Here is a 19,808-nt window from a genome sequence, read left to right as displayed (position 1 = left end):
ATCGACAGAAAACATATAACAGATTAGAAGAGAAAATTATTGAGAAAATAGGAAAGAAAAGGAAGTTGAAACAAGACCTAAGGGGAAACAGCTGGAATTTTTGGCGTACACGGTACACTGCTCTGGATTAATTTCAATTAACGTGAATTAATTAGAATTAACGTGAAATAATTTGAATTTACGTGAATTATTCTGAATTGACGTGAATTAATTTGAATTTGTTTGCATTTATATATCACTTCCAAGAAACACTAACTTTTGTAATTATGAGCCGATTTTGACCAAACTTTATGGGTTGGTGTAACTATCTCGGTCAAGTGTGTGAATTTAGACCATTTTGGATCAAAATGGCAGCCACTTTTATACAGGGTGCCCATTATGTATGGAATATAGTATACAGTGTGGCAAGTTGACGACGACATAGGGAAATAACAAGGGAAAATACATTTTCGCCAATTCCTGCTCCCCATTTGAACCTAAAGAAAAAATAAAAACAATCTCGGATAGATAATTAAAATCGGCATTAGGTGTCAGCGTGGTTGGCCATGATTTCACCTACCGCATTTGTTACTTATAATTCTTTGATTTAACTTAACTGTCATCTCTAATAAACACGCGAACATAAATAATAATTATTAGTTACACTACAGAAAAAAGGTCTTTATTGTAAAACCGGTTTACACTGGGAATAGTACACGCCAAAGTTCGTGATTTATTTTCAGTTAAGTTTGATGACAGGCCAATTTTTCATAGTGTAATTAGCAGGAATTGCCGAAAATGTATTTTCCCATGTTATTTCCCTATGTTCCATCGTCAACTTGCCATGCTGTATATCTCGGTAAATAACGACTGTATAAAAAAAGTTTCTATATAAAAGTTATTAACATTTTATTTTCCATATTAAGGCAACATTCAGTTGTTTTTATTTCAGAAAACAAGTGACTAACGAAAAACAATTGAATTTTTTTAAATGGCAGTGCACGAAATTATTAACTGCAAGGCAGTGAACTAACAGTCAGTTAGTTGCTAACCTATCACGGAAAGCTTGAAATTAATGTGAGAGTATTCTGGGAGGAATTGCTGCCGCAATTATTGCTAGCTTCGTGTTGTCTTCAAGAAACGTACACGTTCATTTGTTTTATTTTATTGTAGGATATCTAGATTAGTGTTATTGATGTAATTATGATAATTGTTTTTGAAAAATTTTCTGGTATCATCTCTCTATCAAATGAGCGCAATGAAATGGTACATTGCTATTTAAAAAATTCAATTGTTTTTCGTTGTTCATTTGTTTTCTGAAATAAGAATTGGGAAATAAAATGCTGAACAACTTTTATATAGAAAAATGTTGTATACAGTCGATATTTACCGAGATATATACTATATTCCATACATAATGGGCACCCTGTATGGTAAAAGACTTTTCCTAATTTCAATCGATTATGACTAAACTTTATTTAGTTTAGTTCCGGAAATTCGAGACATGCGCACAGAGGATGTCAGTCCCCGATCCCAATTGAATGAAATTTGTGACTCCATCGTAGCTCATGGCGTCTCAATGTGCTAATTCTTCCTCGGAAATTGAATCGATTAGTTTGAATTAACGTGAATCAATTTGATTGAAAGTGAAGTAATTTGAATTCGAGTGAATAATTTTTATTTACGTGAATTAACTTAAATTAACGTGAATTAATTTGAATTTGAATTGTTTGTGTCCACCAATGTGGTGTTACCGAAGAATGTTAAAGACTTCCTGGGTGGACAAAGTGAAAATTGAGCAGGTGTTGAGGAGGCCTTGTCTGTGGACTACTCTGAAAAAGGATTAGACACATTCTAAAACACCAAGGATTACAAGAAGGTGCTGTGGAAGGTAGAAATGATAGGGGCAGGCCCAGGTTATTGACCAAATAATGGTCGAGATGGGCTGTACCTCCTACTTGGCACTGAAAAGGTTTCTTGAAGATCGCGAAGGATGGAGAAATGCCACATACCAATTCTAGTGATTGCTGACTTAAGAAAAAGAGAGAATTTTTTTATATATTGTACAGTTTTCCATTCGCCGAACATCATTTTCATACTCACCAATCAGCTATGCTAATGTTTATTTTGATTTCATTATACATTCTCTTTAGAAAAATTTTAGGGAAACAAGATTAATTTTAATTGAACACGAGAAGAACGATGACGGATCTTGAGGCTAAGAATTAGAAAACTTGACAATTAGAGAGAAACTTATTGGGAAATTGATGGATACACGTGGGGGACCTCTGAGAATTTTGGAGCAACTTGTGAGAAACATGACTTCGGGAGCATTTGAGAGCACCTTGAGACATATTTCAGGGAAACTTGAAAATACTTGAGGAGAACTTGAAAGAAATTAAGTCTAGTGTTACAAATATGCATATTCCATATGTTCATCAATGAAATAATTCCAATTTTTATTACTTTTTAGCGAACTGTTTTCGAAACCATTAGAGCGTTAATGTAGATCATAACACGGTTAAAGGAATCGGTCTTCGTCAAACTGAGTTCTTTAATATCTTGCAATCTCGCTTGCAATGGTTGATTGAACTTGATCGATTTGCATCCATTGAACCGATTCAAATTTATTAAATGGTCAGGTGTTAATTAATGCGGCATTCAGTATAATTCTGAAATACGCGATTTTACACAAAAAAAAACGATAGGCTACAACAGTTGCGAGTTCACTTCCAATTTTATTAACGCAATAAATGCTGCAGCTGTTAATCTATCGGGTAATAACCGTTTTAATCTGCTACTTACTAGCTTTAAGTGGGTCAAAACGATATAGAGCTCTTCAGAATCTTCGACGAGCGCGAAAAAGGTAGCCTTAGTGTAAATGTCGTAAAAAAAGAGAGGTTATTACACTATATTAAAACGTTGCACTTCTATTACGGTTTAAAACAGAGATCTGAGGACAGGACAGTCGAAATTAAATTAATATTCCGTGGTAACAGTTATTTATATTTATGGCTGCATGTCGATGGTAATGAACCGTGACAATAATTATTATTTGCTTCAATATGCTTAACATGGACCGTTTATATCGATTTGTGTAGGATATAACTGCAATTATGTGAAACTTCCTTAGAATGATTTCGTTTCAACCATTAATGTTCAAAGTCGGTGATCCTTGACACCAAACACCCTAATTTCAAAAATCGTGGACCACCACCATAACTTAAATAGTACTTTCGGCTTAAAGATAACGAGGTTAGAAACCCGACGATTCATTGCATCCACCATTTTTGTCTTCAAAATTTTACATAATTTGTTAAACTCTTCCGAATTACTTCAAGAAATTAAGTTGAAGGTACCATTTGTTAAGGTTACGAAAAATACCAACATAACTTTCCCACAAATCGATCAACCGTTTTTAACTGTATTGTTTTGACAGTTTCAGAACATTACAAGTATTGTTTATCTTGGAACACAAGTAAGTTTCGTTCTTGAGGCCGAGACGTCAACTTTTCTCCTCGAGAGGAAGTTTTTTTTTGAAAATTTGAACCCCTACTTCGGAGAGAACTTTTGAAAATTTTTACGTCGATTTTGAATAATTTAGTCGTTCTGGTAATTTTCAAGTAATTCTAAGGGTAGGTAGTATCGGCAGCTCGAAGTACATAATCTGCTAATACAAATTGTAATTCGATTACCTACCACATGGTTTTGGTTTTGTTTCACCAGGATAAAACATCTGTTGTAATAAAAATGTCAGAAACTTGGCTGGCAGAGAAGACCAAAACCAACAACTTTTTCAAGGGTCCAAGGTATTTCCTACGTTACGGTCCCAAAAGTCCCAAAATTTGGGTATTTCATTACTTTTTTGTGTAGCAAGTATCATAGATACTATGTAGAAATAGTTAGTCATTTATAAGGATCGACCGATGACGATACAATATCGGCGTCTCCACCATTTTAAAAAAATTTAATATTTTGAAGTATTCAATTTCGTTTACAAAATAGCTGGGAAATATGTAGGAAATGGACGAAATTAAGAGGAAATTCTGGGAAAATATTAGGCAATCTTGAGGAAATAAGAGGAAATTCTACCTACACCGTCTGTGTGGCTCAGTGGTAGAAAGTTAGGCTACACAGCCGGGAGGTCGGGTCTTCGAACCTGAGTTGGAGTGAATTTTTCATCTGTGCCAGAGATGGGAATTTCCTTAGTTCCTAGTTTCGAGCATTCTGCCGGCTACTCTGAATTAGGTTTTCCTGCAATACAGGAGTAGTATAGAACAACTTAAGACCTTCTGCAGGGGCACCTCTAAAAAGCATTATGCGGGTCACTCTGTAATTGGGCGAAAGCCTGTTTGAGGGCCCATAACAAGAGAGAGACAATAAATAAATGTAAAGGAAATACAAGGTTTCTTAGGGAAGTAACGTGGCTAATTTTACGTTAATTCGGAGAAATTTTGGGTAAATTTGAGGGAATCTAAAGCAATGCTAGAAATGTTGGAGAAATTAGGGGAAATGGTGGAAATTTTTAGGTAATAAAGGAAATCCTTGTCCCCTAAAATCAAGTCGTGACCAACCCCTCGATGACTATGTGTAAAAAGGAAAATGAGTGAAGGCATAAATATTCTTATAATTACCATTGCGCACACTGCCAGCTGATGTTTAAGATATGCAGACATTAATCGTCAAGAAAAGAAGAAGAAAAAGAAAGAACAAAAGTGTAGGACTAGTAAAAGGACGGGCGGAGAGAGTGTTCATAATAGCACCTTCCAACATGAGTTGTAAAATGCGCTAAAAAAACTAATGAGAATGGACAGAAGCTTAAAAGGACGTATGAGGCTAACTTGAGAACAATTTGAAGCCCTTGAGAACCACTTATAGGGAAATTGTGAATATTAACTGGAAACTTGACAATTATATAATTAAAAGAGAACTTTAATGGGAAATTAAAGGCCACAAATGAGGAAATTCAACGAAATTTTAATGATCGTAATTTCAGTGAAGAGACTTGAAATGTGAAGGAAACATGAGGTGAGGAGGAACAATGATTGAATTTGATGGGAATTTGAGAACCTGAACGAAGACGAACATGAAATTGATCATGGGGACATTTTCAAAATAATTTGAAAAGAATTTGATGGTTATTGATAATTTAAAAGACATATTTGAGAAAAAAAAATGAGAGAACTTTAAGAAAACTTGTCGAGAACTAGAGAAACTTGCTGAAAATCACTGTTTTTTCAAAGATTCTGCTAAGTGATTGAGCACTTTTTTTTGAATTTCAAATTCGATGTTCCGCCCTTCCTGACCATTTTATGAAAACTATTCCTGCCATCTCAGAAATTATTGCAACAAGCGAAAATAGGAGAAAGAACTATGAGTTGTCCGAGATCGGTGAATGCGTTCGCATGAAACTGATACAAATACCAAACAAGTATAAATTGTGCACAACTCTTGCGCAGATATAGCGCTTTTTTTAAAACTAAAATAGCATAATAAATTATTGGGTCATAAGGTAGTAGCAGTAGCATGCTATATTTATCGATGTTTACATTTTTGGTAAATATTGAATCGGGAGCGAGCTTTTTACACATAACGATTTAAAGCCCGTCTGGTATAAATTCAAAAAAACGCAAAAAGAATTAATCCGACTTTCCATTTTCGAGATAGTCACATTCAAGTTTCTACATTGGCAGTAGGTATGAATCGTGTGAATAGGTGTGAACTGTGGCTGATAGAAGTCTGTTCCTTTCGTTGAAACATTTCATTAGAGTACCATGCAGGACAAAACCAACTCCCCTCCTCAACCTCCCGATTTTAATAAGAGGTCCAGGAGTAGGACTGCGAAACCTTTAATTAGAATAGGTACCATGAAAGATAAAACCAATCTTTAACTTCTCCCTTATTATACCACTCACCCAGCGGCGTAGAAAGATACTTTTGGGCCCGTCTGCACTATATGTATTATGCCCCCATCCAGAATATGACAAAAATAAGAACATTTTAATGGTGTATAACAAAAAAGTATTTATTTTATAGAAAGGTACACACCACAAAGAGCACCTGTTTATTTTAACTAAAAAACTGGATATATTAAATGTCTACTTATTTAAATCTGCATTTTTCGGCGGACTTTTGCCATAGCAAAATTGTTAACTAATTCCTCAATGTTAATATTACACGCTTCCTTTCTTTCGATTGATAAAAGAGAAAGAACAGAAAGCCGCCCATGGCACATTGTGTTTCTCAAGTAATTCCGAGAGTAATTCTTGCTTGTAAAGTCCTTTCTGGAGTGGTAGTGGTAACCGGTAAAGTTAAAAAAAGAAAAAGGTAGTGTAAACTTAGCTGGTAAAACATAAAATAATGTTAAAGAGCCTTCGCCATTCCTAGAAGTTATGGGTGTTATAATAATAATTTTTTTCCAAATGTATGATGGATAGGTATACTTCGTGTAGCCCCAAACAAATGTCGCAAACAAGGAAATATTAAAGTTCTAAGTCCTTTTGGTACCGAGTATTTTAATTTCCGAGTCAAGTGGTGCCATGGTGGTTTTGTATTATATTTCTCCCGAAATCATCCTTTTTAATACAAAATTTCAAGATTCATATCACACTTTTTATCAATCGTAACGTGTTAGTTTTCACACGAGCCTTCAGCCTGGTAAAGTAACAGGAGCGAGAACAGGAGGCAGGGAAAGTAGTCAGGAAAAATGTTACTGCTACAGTCAAACGAAAATTTCGTGGCATAAAATAAGCATGAAAACTCGTATGAAAATTAAGGTTTCGTGACGATTTCGGGAAATCGTTATTTTCATGTTCAGGGATATAAAAATGCCAAATTCCGCTGATACCAAAAATATTTTATGAATAAAAGGGCGCGCCAAAAAAAGCAAAATTTTTAAATCTCAGTTGCCATAGTAAAAAAAAAGTTGCGAGAAGGGTAAATAAATGACCTTTTTTTTAATGTAACAAAAAAATTGTAGCCGCGCCCTCCCAACCCCCAACGGGGCTCTAAAATTTTTTTTCCAAAGTTATGTTTTTGATTTCTCAGCAAAAAACAATGTTAATGAGTTAAGCACATGTAAATGTGAAAATTCCTTAGCGCCCTCGGCTAAAAGTTAAAACCAAATTTTTTTTCACTAGTGAACTGATTCCTATCCGTTTTCTACTATGACAGATCCAAAATGTGCCTTTGAAAAAACATTTTTTAGAGCCCCGGGGGCGAGATTAACACATTTTTTTATAATTTGGAAAAAACCCTTCGTACAACTTTTTCACTAATACAATTAAGTGTTCCAAAAAAAATTTGCAGTCCGCCCTAATGCATAACCGTGCAAGAAACCAACACTTAAATCCAGTCGCGAAAGACGGAACGACAGTCTCGAGCAAAACCTGTATACAGGCCCGAAAATTGCAACAGGTCTATTTTAAATTACAAACCAAACACTGCACTTCACTAACATTTTTCCTTCACGATTTCACATGAAGTTTGAGCGTAGGGCATTTCAGTGGACTACAGACTACACCCCCAATTAAAATTGTAAAATTGTGTAAATGCAGGGCCTAAATTCATGTCAACATTCTTTACTGCGATTACTATTCGGAATGTATAAGTGAGGTGTAATCCTCTATCTAGCTAGGTACTTGGGTAACCACTTTAATTGATAGTAACTAGTAGATAAGGGATGACACAGCCAAGCCATCAAATCAAATGGCAGTTTACTGCATTTATGGGGCAAATCATAGGACAAGTTACGATTGCGAAATTAAGCTTTTTTGGGCCCTTTTGAATAAGAATTGACAAAAATCATCCGTGTCAGAAAACTTTACTCGGAAAAGAATTTTCTTATCTTACACGTTTTCAATTGTCAATATTGGGACCAGTTGGCTGTCACACGCCTCTTCTCTTACAAACTGTTCTCTTACCTTATTTCCGCATTTCCATATAAAAAGGAAGCCAAATTGAAGTAGCTCGAATAAAATACGTTCTCGCCGGATTTACACTAAGCCACACTACAAACATTGTGATCTCTGTAACCTTCCATACAGTACTGTTATCTAATCTTGTTTCACATTCCTAAATTTACCTAAGCGGCAAGCGTATAGTAAGCACGCGTAACGGATAATTACTAGTCGTTTTAGAAAAGAAACAAGACTGTGACTGTAATTACCTCAAATAAAAATTCCCCGAACGTTGTTGTTTTTAAAATTAGAACTAAAATTATTTATTACAAACTTTCGTGCGAGTTCTAAAGGATAAATATACACGACTTGATGAACTCGACGATAAAAAAAGGCTAATAAATCTGAAATTTGGCAACTGACTTGACATCGATAAACAATAATACGAGTTTCCCAGAAAAAGTCGCATTTCTCTTTGCCAAACGCGCATTTTCACAGCTTCCAAATGGATTAGACGGCCTATAATTTCCTTGGGGGTAAATTGTGACAACAGCCGAATGGAATCGCCTGACTAAAGATTAGATGGTTGGAATTTCTACAAAAAAAAACTGGTTGGGCGTTTTCGATTAGCACCTGGTGTTACAGATACATCTCGGCCATAAACAAAGGCCTCATTTTATTTCGTGTGCCAGGCCGGTTCGCTGCTCCGTAAATATTGACTGAAACGAACATCGGCCACCGAAAAGTTTACCTGTTGTTTTGTAAACATCGCTTTTAATTCTTGGATGAACTTTGCGGTAATCAAGCGGGGGGAAAATTGATTGCTTCGTTCCAAATTGAGTTTCGACGCGCCGTTTCGAGAATATAAATTGGAAACTGTTTTAGGAGAATACGCGAAATGGGAGTTGTCGAATAAATTTTGTTTGCTTCTTTCTTATCCTGTCTTGTTTTTCTGTGTATATTCCAAATCTCTGTATCTTCTGGAAATGAAATTGTGGCAAACAATGCACGTACTTAATAAAAATGTAGATGACTCCGGACTCCGGGTCTTTGGATATGTTAAGATAGGTCAGAGAAAAGTATAAATTTGCAATCTCAATAGATGTATGTGTGAGCAGGGTTGGAGAAAAACATGTTTTTTTAAATTAAATACTACCAAATATGACTTTTTTCTTTGAGACAAAAAAGACATGTTATAAACAGATAAACTGGACTAAAACTAATCTAAAACTAAAAATGGAATATTTTCCCATCTTTTTGCGGCTTACAAGTACCTACTTTACCCTGTACACAAGTAACATCCCGAATTAAAAATTCTGGAATTGCATCTAAAGTCATCTCTCATTTTGAACTTTGCCGAGAGTTTTCCTTAAAATCTGTATAAAATGTCACCAAGTTACAATAGTATATTACAGTACAAGTGGAGAAACTAAAAGTTTCACTCACGCGTGTGTCGAGATTACACACGAGGCGTAGCCGAGTGTGGAACGACACACAAGTGAGTGATTTAGTTTTCCACGAGTGCTGTATAGCGTTTTGTTCAATCCTGTTACTAATAAAAATTTAAAAAAAAACAGTGTAATAGTTATTTTTTAAGCATCTGACAAAAACATAGTAGGTAGTTTTCGTTGTTATGGTTTCCATGAGATCTGCGTAAAACAATTGACACAATCTGTCAACAAATTACAATTGTAGCAAAAGTGTGCGCGTTTAGATTTCCGAGAAAATGGAAGATGAAAATAGTGTATTTGTGCCAGATAACATTTTGGAAGAAGCGAATGCAGCGACATTTAATTTATTACCGAAAAAATCCAAAGACATATACATCAAGGAGTTGGAAAAATTTCGGTCGTGGATGGAGAACAGAAACGTAAATGTTGTAATTGAAGAAGTAGTGGTTGCTTATTTCAATGGATTGATACAAAAATACGCTGCCCCTTCTTTATGGTCTGTATTTTCGATGCTTAAATGCACCTTATTTGTTTTTGAGAAAGTGGACATAAGCAAGTAAGTTTTAGTTCATTATTAATTTACTGGTTGTAATATATGAAATGTTTTAGGTTTAAAACCTTGTTCGCCATTCTAAAAAGTAATTCTAAGGGTTATCAACCTAAAAAAGCGAAGACATTTGATCAAAGAGAAGTGGAAAAGTTTTTAAATGAAGCTCCTGACGAGATTTACTTGCTAATGAAGATGGTTGTTGTGATGGGAGTTATGGGCGCCTGTAGGTGTGATGAGTTAGTAAATCTTAAAACCACTGAGATTCAAGATAAAGGGACTATATTAGTCGTTAGTATCACCAAAACGAAAAATTGTAAACCGCGTTCCTTTGTTGTGACTGATGTTGAAGGAAATAATTTTAAGTGTTTAACAATATATCGAAAATATGCAGCACTGCGTCCAAAAGCTCTCGGCGATGGAAGATTTTTCTTGAATTATCGATCAGGCAAATGCACAGTTCAACCAGTTGGCATAAATACTGTATCCAAAATACCTAGATTGGTGGCAAGTTACTTGAAATTGAAAGATGCCGACCTTTATACAGGACATTGCTTTAGGCGGACGTCGGCAACACTATTAGCAAATGCTTCTGCTGATATCCTTACCCTTAAAAGACACGGAGGTTGGCGATCCTCATCTATTGCTGAGAGTTATGTAGAAGAGTCGGTGACCAATAAAATCGAGATAGCGAAAAAAATTATTACGGGTGATAGTGGCAGTAGCACCAGCACCAATAACGTTTGTTTGCAAATTGGAGCAGAAGATGCTGCAAAAGTTCAAGTCCCTGGTATCAACCAACCAATTTTTAACAATTGTAATGTTAATTTTCATATTTATAAGTAATTTTGTTGTTTTGTATCTAAGTGATGAATTATGAATCAATAAAAGTTCAGCGTATGTGTATTATGAGTGGGTAAAAATTTTTCACTCACTCTTTTCGCTCACCCGTTGCTATGGAAATAGTTTGAATGGGTAAAACAAACACTTTCACATTTGGTATCTAAGTAAGAAACACTTGTTTTCAATGACAGGATTGAACAAAATAATTTCCTTGTCTAAGGGTTGTATTTTTGAATTGTGTGAGAAATTTCCATATCTAGGCTTTATAGTTTTTAACTATTTCACCTTTTTCAAAAATAAGGCCAATGCAATGGATAATTTGAGAATACACTACCCGAAAACCGTGTTTTGATAGCGCGTGGGAAACTTGGTTACGGTGCACTCGGAAAAAAAATTGCTACGTGTCGACTACAAGAATCAAAATCTTAAAATTTATAAACACACTCGCAACAAAATAATCAATTATTGTTTTACCCATAGCCCAATATAAAATATGAAAAAAAGGTTTTCGCCTCAAGGTATATTTTCCCTGAATTAATCAGTATTTTCTGAAAGGTCATATTATAACGGACTGTTAATGTGCATAAATAAGTTAAGGCATAAATATTGTTATAAATACGAAACTTAGCATTGCGCGTTCAACGCATGCGCATATCTGATTTTACAATATGCGATATGCTTGTTTTACTAGAAGCATCTGTAGTTAAAATTTCAAAAAAATTTCTCCATAAAGAAGAAAGTTGATATTGCGCAACCTGCTCATGTGCACATGAATCGTCCGTATTTTTCTTGCCAGAGCTGTGGGCTATCGAATGCAAACAGAACGAACTCAATATATTGAAAACTGTAGGAGCAGTAGGAGAGTTGACGCCATCCCCGGGCGCGTGCTACAAACGTATCAATTGTTTCCTATCTTTTTCTACAGTTATGGTCGGATTGTTTTCCAATTGGGTGTCGTCGGAAAGATCTTGTAAACGCGCACACCTCCTGCGTGACGGAGTTTTGTTTTTATTCTAGGCCTAACCACCCTTTGCCAGACGCGCGTCTTCGAGGGGTAGTCCACTTTGGGCGCCCAAAAGTTTGTCGAATCGCGGTTTCTCTTTCTCGTGTCGTCAATAGAAGCTCGAGATATGGGAAGTGCTCCAAAAATTGAGTACTATTTTGTGGAGGGTTTTTAGCAAAATCCACTAAAATGCGAATTGCAGATGAACAGGGCGTCGGAAGTGGGTAACGCCAAAGGGAATGTGGTAGCCTCCGAGAGGATGTTATTGATGGCGGAGTCAAAACTTCAAACTTAACAAATACTTTCTTTACTTATTTGAACTGTCATTTATATAAATACCAGTTCGAACTCAAAAACAATTAAATTTGGCCCCCGAAATATAAAGTTCCCTCTTCGGTAGCTTTCGGAGAACGGACAGGTTCACTTAAGTTTAACAAACAAATTGAAGCGTCAAAATAAACTTTTAATAAAGGTCACTTAGATCGCATTTGTTTTAGTTTTTTTTAGAAAAAACCATTTCAATTCTTTCTTTCAAATCTCCGAAACGAATCAATAGAATTTAAAAAGCAAAGCAGATTAGTAATCACGATTAGACAATGTGCCATTTGCCATAGGATTCCATTTAAAATTTTATGGGTTAAGCTCCTTACGTAGAGGGGTGAAGACTTGGGTTCGTGATTTGCATTGCAAAAGTTGTCCCCCTTGAATACAAAATTGACTTCTAAAGTTAATACCCTAAAAACCCTCTGTATACTTCTCGTTGGGCCACTCTGTATATACCACATCGAGTACCACAACAACCCAATTGAAAATGGGTCAAATCCAATGACCCCGTAGGGTTACACCGAGGTCCTGTGCCGCTTTTTTAGATGCTCCTTAGGGGTTTATTACATTTCTAAATTGTGATATGCATATTTTTGCTTATATTTATTTCCGTATCGACATTGCTGCATAAAATCCATTGCTGACCGAATATTGCTAACTTCACACGGGCAAAATCTTTAACTAACACTTGAGATTTTGGAAATGCCCTTCCCAATTTTTATTTATTTATTTATTTAACCAGAAACCATACAGAATAAAAAATTCCAATTACATGGCACTGGGGGTCAATTTTTGAGATGCGATCGTTTTTTTGCGAATACGCAAAGTTACGTGTACGTAGTTACGAATGTCAAGAAAACAATCAATTTTTGAGTGACAGTTTCTATTATTCGCAACTTTACTTACGATCATCGTAAAGATGCGATTGATAGATTTGACAACACCTGAATTAAAATTGACATTTCGCAAAATTAAATCTAATTTCGTATTTATTCTCATTCCATCTGTTCTATGGTTAAAGAGGTGTATATAATTGTACCTCGTTATTATAATGGACAGTTTAAAAAAGAGAGGTGCAAATGATTCCGAAAAGCAAAAAACTATGCTGGTGGAATATGTGAAAAATAAAGGGTACCGCTCACTAGAGCGAAGCGGCGCGTCGACTGGAGTATAGGTATAATGAAGAAATCGATGCTTTAATAAAAAAACGAAATTGCTTCTTTAACAAACCATTACATCTCTATTGTTGCCTTTGTTGTTTTGTGGAGATTATTGTAACGGCTTTCTGGAGTGTTTGGTTCCACATTATTAAAATGTGTTAACAACCAAGAGCGAAGGGGATATCCCGAATCTCCTGTAAAGAATAAGTATTAGTGTAAGGAACTACATTTATTAATAAATGTGTCACACACCCAATACTAATCGATGTAATTGCTGCATAAGACCATGGACATTTGATTGATTCCATAAATAGGAAAACTCAATTCCTCAAAACCTTCCCCTTTGAGGAATTGAGTCGTCTATTTCCTATATGGTTCATCACCCCATTTAGAGAATGGATCAACAACGAGTTTTTTCTGATATAGGTATATCTATATGCATCGTTAGTACCTACTTACCGGATACCTTGCTTTCACATTTAGAATGTTGAGGCTGCTGTCACATATCTAACAACATTTTTGTAACGTTATCCACTCATGTTCCATTCTTTAAACTTACCGACTGCACATTAATAGAGTGGTAACCATTTCGGTTTATATATAAATATTCAGGATGCTCCGGATCCTCAATTTTCGGAGGAAAAATGGGCACATGCGTGCAGTCTATGCACCCTATAGTTCCCGGAAAACCAAATTACGTAAAAAATCTAAAATCTTGAATGGCCAAAATGTTTATCAATTCTTCTATTTTCGATAAAATTTTTAAAATTGACGATCAACTGGTCACTATACTTTATATTCAAAGCAAAACGCATTCGAATATCAAATTACGCCAGCTATCTACCGCTCGCAAAAAAGCGAAGGATATTTTAAGAGCGCGCAAAGAAACGTGCTGTCAAAATTTGAAACAAACTACTATTCGTATTGTTCCGTACACGTTTCCCATTTGCGAGCGCTCAAAAATTGACCCCCTGGGGCTCTGAACAAATATTAGGACTTAGATCTAATTTTATTTATTATTGAATTTAGGGGATCGTGAAAAAAGTGGATATCATTAACTGAGGATAACTTATTTAAAGTGATCAAGATCTTAATAAGTGGGGAAGTTGTGTTGTTAACTACAAAAATAGTATTATTTTGCCTTAGCTTTTGTAAAAATTATCTCATAGGAACTAAAAGTCAGACTAAATTCTTAAATCATCAGGGTAAAAATAAGGGTGTGTGCGCAGCGAGGAAGAAACGAATACGAAATTAGGCTCAGAAAAAATGAATAACTATAAAATTTCAGAGAAGTTCAGAAACCTATATGTCCCAAAATTGAGTTTTCAAACAATGAGGTTAGGGTAGTAAGTTGGGCACCTCATTATTTGGATTTCCACAGCTGTAGAACTATTAGAAATTTCTTAATTTTGTTGGCGATATTCTTCACAAACGCTGTAACTGATTTCGGTAAAGCAGAGGAATTTAACGATCATTTTCCACTAAACAGTTTGGACGTTTGAGAGCTGTACAATATGATTAGTAAGCGTACAAAAGTTGTAAATCCAGTCAAGTTTCGCGCAATCTAACCACAGAAAATTAAGCGTTAAATCAATTTATAAACACAAATTAAAAAACCAAACAAAAATATACAGGTCAAATGTATATAAATTTAATGGTATGAGAAGCAAAATAAATAATCTTTTCAAAATAAACCTCGCCCTTGATAGCTAAAACGTTCCGAAGATTTGTAAAAATTGTCTGTGATTATCTGATTATTGCAGAAATTGTTCGGTAATTATAGAAATTTCAGTATCGTTTGGCAGAGCTTAACAAAAGCGCTTCATTCTACAGCCTTGAAGGAAGTGCTAAAGTATTTGTTGATGATAGGCTTGCAGTTCTGCAGCTCTTTACAAAGGGGATCAAAGGGTCTTAAATTTATCAAACACTCAATTTAAGAAAGGCTCCGAACTCATTCTAAACAATCTAAAATTCAACCCAATTAATTTCAGCAAGAACAGGAAGAGAATTTCCTCGAGAATTTCAGATTGATTTAAAATGTCTTATTCATTCACTAGATTTAAACCCATTTCCTTTTCTACAAGAGATATGTTGAAGTTGACACCATCTTCGCGATCTTTAGAGATAATAGGTCCAAGTTAAAATGCTTGTTTAAACATTATGAATAACCTTCACTAAAATTTGAATTTCACATTGGAAATTAGGACCAACAAATCCTTAAATTTCTGAGACCTGTCACTTATTAGAGGAATCTCAACAATTGACATCCGTAAATTACAGAAAACCCACCACCACCAATCAGGTAGGTAATCCCCGAGATAATCCCTTACGAATCTTACCACCCCCTGTCCCATAAAATGGCATCCTTTAAATATTTTTTTATTCACAATTGGTTAGTATAGTACTATCTAAATTTCTCTTTCCAAGACCAGTGATCTTCCCACCCAGTATGGATCCTTACCATATTGGTACTATTTCACAAGCCAAAACATCTTAAAATTCCTTTTAGCCACCCCCCTTACGTTATCTAGGCCGGGTGTTTATAAATTGCCGTGTAGATATTGTCCAGCTGTTTATATTTGGCAAACTGGCAGGTCTTTTAAAACCCAACACATTAACGCAGTAGAAACCAACCTCAATTTAGCACTCCCAACCAAAAATCGTCCTTTGCTCGCCACACCCTTGGTTCCGATCATTCCTTCGGTAAAGACGATTTCGAAATTTTACACTTTTGTGATAATGACCTGAAATGAACTTTTTAAAAATGAAAGAGGTTTACTACCTTTATAAAGAGAGTCCTCAACACTTTTTTAATAGAATATTAAATTTAAACAAAAGTTTACTAAGCACTTTTTAAACACTTAGTCACCCTTAACTTACCCACTAATGTTGGTTAGCTGAATCAACCCCCCCCCCCCCCTTTGGGTTCCGTGAGTCCCAATATAGCCTTCAGCAGTCACACGGTTATGCCATTTTTTAACAATATAAACATTTTTCAAAATTTTATTACATACCTACTAAAAACAATAGACTAATGTAAAGAGCTATCGGTACAGGACCATAACCCCCGACCAAAATCCGACGAGACAAAAACATCTCTCCATTAACCCCCCGGGACGCAATAACCCCAGCAGTGTTGGCCACTAAGTTATTTGAAGGTTTACGTTTCCTATATTTTTCTGGAAAGCATAGGTGTCAAATTATTTGGGGGTTATTGTTCAAGTTCGGGAATTACTGTCACACTGGGTTTTTGTCGGGGATAATTTGCCCGGTGGTTTTGACGTAAATTGTTATAGACGTAATAATATTGACCCGAAATCCAATGGGTTTCATAGGCTACCGAATTTGGCACATTAACTCTGCCATCCAAGTAGTAGTAATTAACCGCCCCTAATTAGATGTGTTATAATAATAATAATAATAATCCTTTATTTGCTCAACAGAAAGACATAACCTTTCCAATTTCAGAGCAAAAAAACATTTTACAACTTGCCAGAGTACAATAGAGTTAAAAATAAATCAAAAATAAAAAATATGTCTAGTAATATTGATAATAGTACTTAAACTACCGAAACCAATATCAAAAAAACAGTCAAACAAACAAAGAGAAAAAGAAAAAATTATCTATCGGCCCTCTTGAATAATTACTAAGTGCGAGTAATAGGTAATACTAAAAGTTTAATTAATCATAATTGATTATAGGAAAACTAATGTTCTATGAAAATATTAAAATTAATTAGTGTTAATGTTAATAAACGAGCGTAACATTTCCGGTAAAGAACTGTAATGAAGATCACAATTTTGTGAAATTAAATTAAAATTATAAGAGATTATAAATAAAGGATTTTTGCGCAACAAATTAGATTTAGGAGTGGAGTTTGTAAATGTACTAGCATTTCTATTAATGCGCACCGGAACGGTGAAGTTTAGGCCAGTTAATAAGTGCGGACAATCAATTAAGGATACTAGCAGTTGGAAAACCTCTTTGGGGGTAAAACCCATCTAATCTCTAAGATATATATTTTAAAAACCTTCGGTGTATTGTTTGAATGCAATTGATCTGATTATTATAATGGGGGTACCAAACTAGGGCGCAGTATTCTAGTTTGGGCCTTACTAGGGCGTAGAATAGTCGGAAAAGTACTTGATTGTTACTAAACGATTTGGAGTTCCTTATTACAAATCCTAGCGTTGTTGAAGCTGAAGCACAAATAGAATGGATATGTTCCGTAAATAACAACCTTGAATGTGTTGCAGAAAACCTCGTCTGATTAAGTTGTTTGGTGTCAAATGAAACGTGCTTAATTAGCATGAATTTTAAGACTAGTACCACACTTAAAATGACAGGAAGAAGTTTTAATTTTTGAACTTTATTACCACAGTAGGGCGGCCGACTGGAAAACTGATGTTTTTTCCACATTTGAATTTTATATAAGGTAACAGCATCATTTCGGAAGATCTTGTTCCGTTTTGACTTTTCGTTAAATTTTCACATAATACTGTAAGATGAAATATTTTTTCCTTTTATGTCTAGCATTTCGTTGATCCGGGCAGAATAATTTTTTGTTAAGAAACTGCACAAAATAATGTAGTATTGGCATGGATATTTATCAGGGAAAAGTTAATTAATTTCAAGGAAATGCACATCTTGTGCTGATAAGAGATAAGGTGTTAAGATATTAAAACTAGCAAGAAAAATTGATTTTTCAAAAAATGAGATTCATCTAGAACTACTTTGCTATAAATTAAGACACGGTTCGAATTAACTAGATCGTGGTATTTTTGACTTCGACAATGAAGAAGAATTACGATACAGTTCGAGAGTATTGGCGTTTTTCAGAATATGATTAGCGAAATCTACTGAAGCAAAACTATCTTATTGACGTCCAATCTGCCAAAACGTTGCGGACCAATAATTTGTACCTAACAAGCAGTCAATCATCTGAACGATCTCATTCTTCGTTCCATTTTTTAAGTGACTAGTACAAGCAATTTTTGACATATAATAAATTGACGCTAACGATGAATGTTTAATTTTTCTCTTTCAATTCCAGTTTCATTAGCGACACGTGATTAATATTCTTTTTAGGTTTGCAAAACGATGTATTTGGTAATGCGCGCAAACTGTACCTACGTCTTTTTGTGGCTCCATAACGGTCACTCTGTCCATATACGATTCAAAGGCGTTTTGCGGAAATCCATTTCATTTTCACCTGCTACACAACGTTTTATCAGTAATCTAACTAGTTTCACTTACTTTTATTAGTATAATCACGCTACTTTCTATTTCCCGATATTATTACTGCAGCTCGCTCCACTTTTTCGCAATTTTATTTTTAACACGAGCCCACGTCTTTCTCACGATGCTTCAATCTGTATGCGGTAGGCAATTACCTATATTTATTTATCTCTCCTCTTTAGCAGGTGTATTTATTCATTTAGAAAGTTTTTACGGCGTGACCAAGTTATTGACTTGGCATCTTTTGAAGATCACCGATTTGAAATTGTAACTATTATTAATAGTGGTTGGTACAACTTTCCTTTTTATTGACTTGTTTGAGAGCATGTTTAATTTTGATTTATTGCCACCGTGGTCATTAAGGACGTGGGTTTCCAAATGACAATGACATCTGCTGTCCTCGAATTTGGGATATTACTTTATTAGCTGCGGCAAATCAATATATTTTTTGCTTGTGAACGATTCACTCATTGCGAACTTTCAAGTTTTACTTCACTGATCCACTACATCGAGTGCTTAGATCTTATAATTTCATAAAATCACTCTAAGAAAAAGTTATCGAAGCAACACCATCTCGTTTACGACAGATGTGCGATGATAAAAACGAGGAAATAAAATACGTTCGTGGAGCGAAGCTCCAAGAAAAGGAGAGCAATCAAAGACGAAACAAATTAAAGCTTCCAAGAAAGACGATTTTCAGGAACTTCTTTCAGTACGCAGAGAGTTCAAAAGACCGCGTTAAGGATGAGATGAGGATTCTGTTAAATGTGAGGAATAAGTTCAGTAGATTCGCTTCGCAGACGAGAAATAATTTATTGGAGGAAATTCGTCGTTTATATCTTTACTGCGTTCTTTTAACGTTGATTATTTACGATTTCGCTTTGTACTAAAAGCACAGTGTGTGGTAATAGTGATGTGACCTGAATTTCATTTCTCTAACAGTGGGAAGATCGTCGATGTATCACGAGAAAGTGGTCATAATTTCCGTTTCATCAAAATCAGATGCCTAAATCGGAAAATTCGGTTCTCACTCTCAATAATTCGTTCTCAAAGCGCCAACGTAGTGACACTTTTTCGATACAATTTCAATTAAAGAAGGCTTGGGGACTTTTTTCTAGTCAACATGTCAGTTTAAATTAGAGAGGTGTACTTCCCAAAACGGTTTAAACGTTCTTAGTTATTTGAAATAATCACAGCAACACCCATGCTTTTACGGCAGCATTTATTTAAGTAGGTACTCAATGTTTATTTATTAGTTCTATTGGCACTCAAAATACGTCTGCAGTAGGTTTTAAAAGAAGTTTCACAAGATTATCTTAAACAAGTTGTAAATCAGCATATGCATGATTAAAGCGCATTTTTGG

At 35.1% G+C, this 19,808-nt stretch overlaps 1 protein-coding gene across 2 annotated transcripts in view; it reads right to left on the bottom strand.

The window, feature by feature from the left end:
- LOC116173306 (ADP-ribosylation factor-like protein 4A) overlaps nt 1-19,808 on the bottom strand; it is a 54,692-nt gene that overhangs the window by 8,930 nt on the left and 25,954 nt on the right. Inside the window, exon 1 of one of the 2 annotated variants that reach the window (XM_031490680.1) lies at nt 7,902-8,072. The exons of the other annotated variant lie outside the window; for it this stretch is intronic. The gene's annotated coding sequence lies outside the window, so the exon portion shown is untranslated. Of the gene's footprint in view, nt 1-7,901; nt 8,073-19,808 lie in introns of those variants that run through there. 2 annotated transcript variants of the gene reach the window in all.

Source organism: Photinus pyralis, unplaced genomic scaffold, assembly GCF_008802855.1.
Source record: "Photinus pyralis isolate 1611_PpyrPB1 unplaced genomic scaffold, Ppyr1.3 Ppyr1.4_LG6, whole genome shotgun sequence".
NCBI classification, from domain to species: Eukaryota; Metazoa; Arthropoda; class Insecta; order Coleoptera; family Lampyridae; genus Photinus; species Photinus pyralis.
The sequence above is the reverse complement of the archived record's forward strand: the minus strand, read 5'-3'. Positions and strand labels throughout refer to the sequence as shown.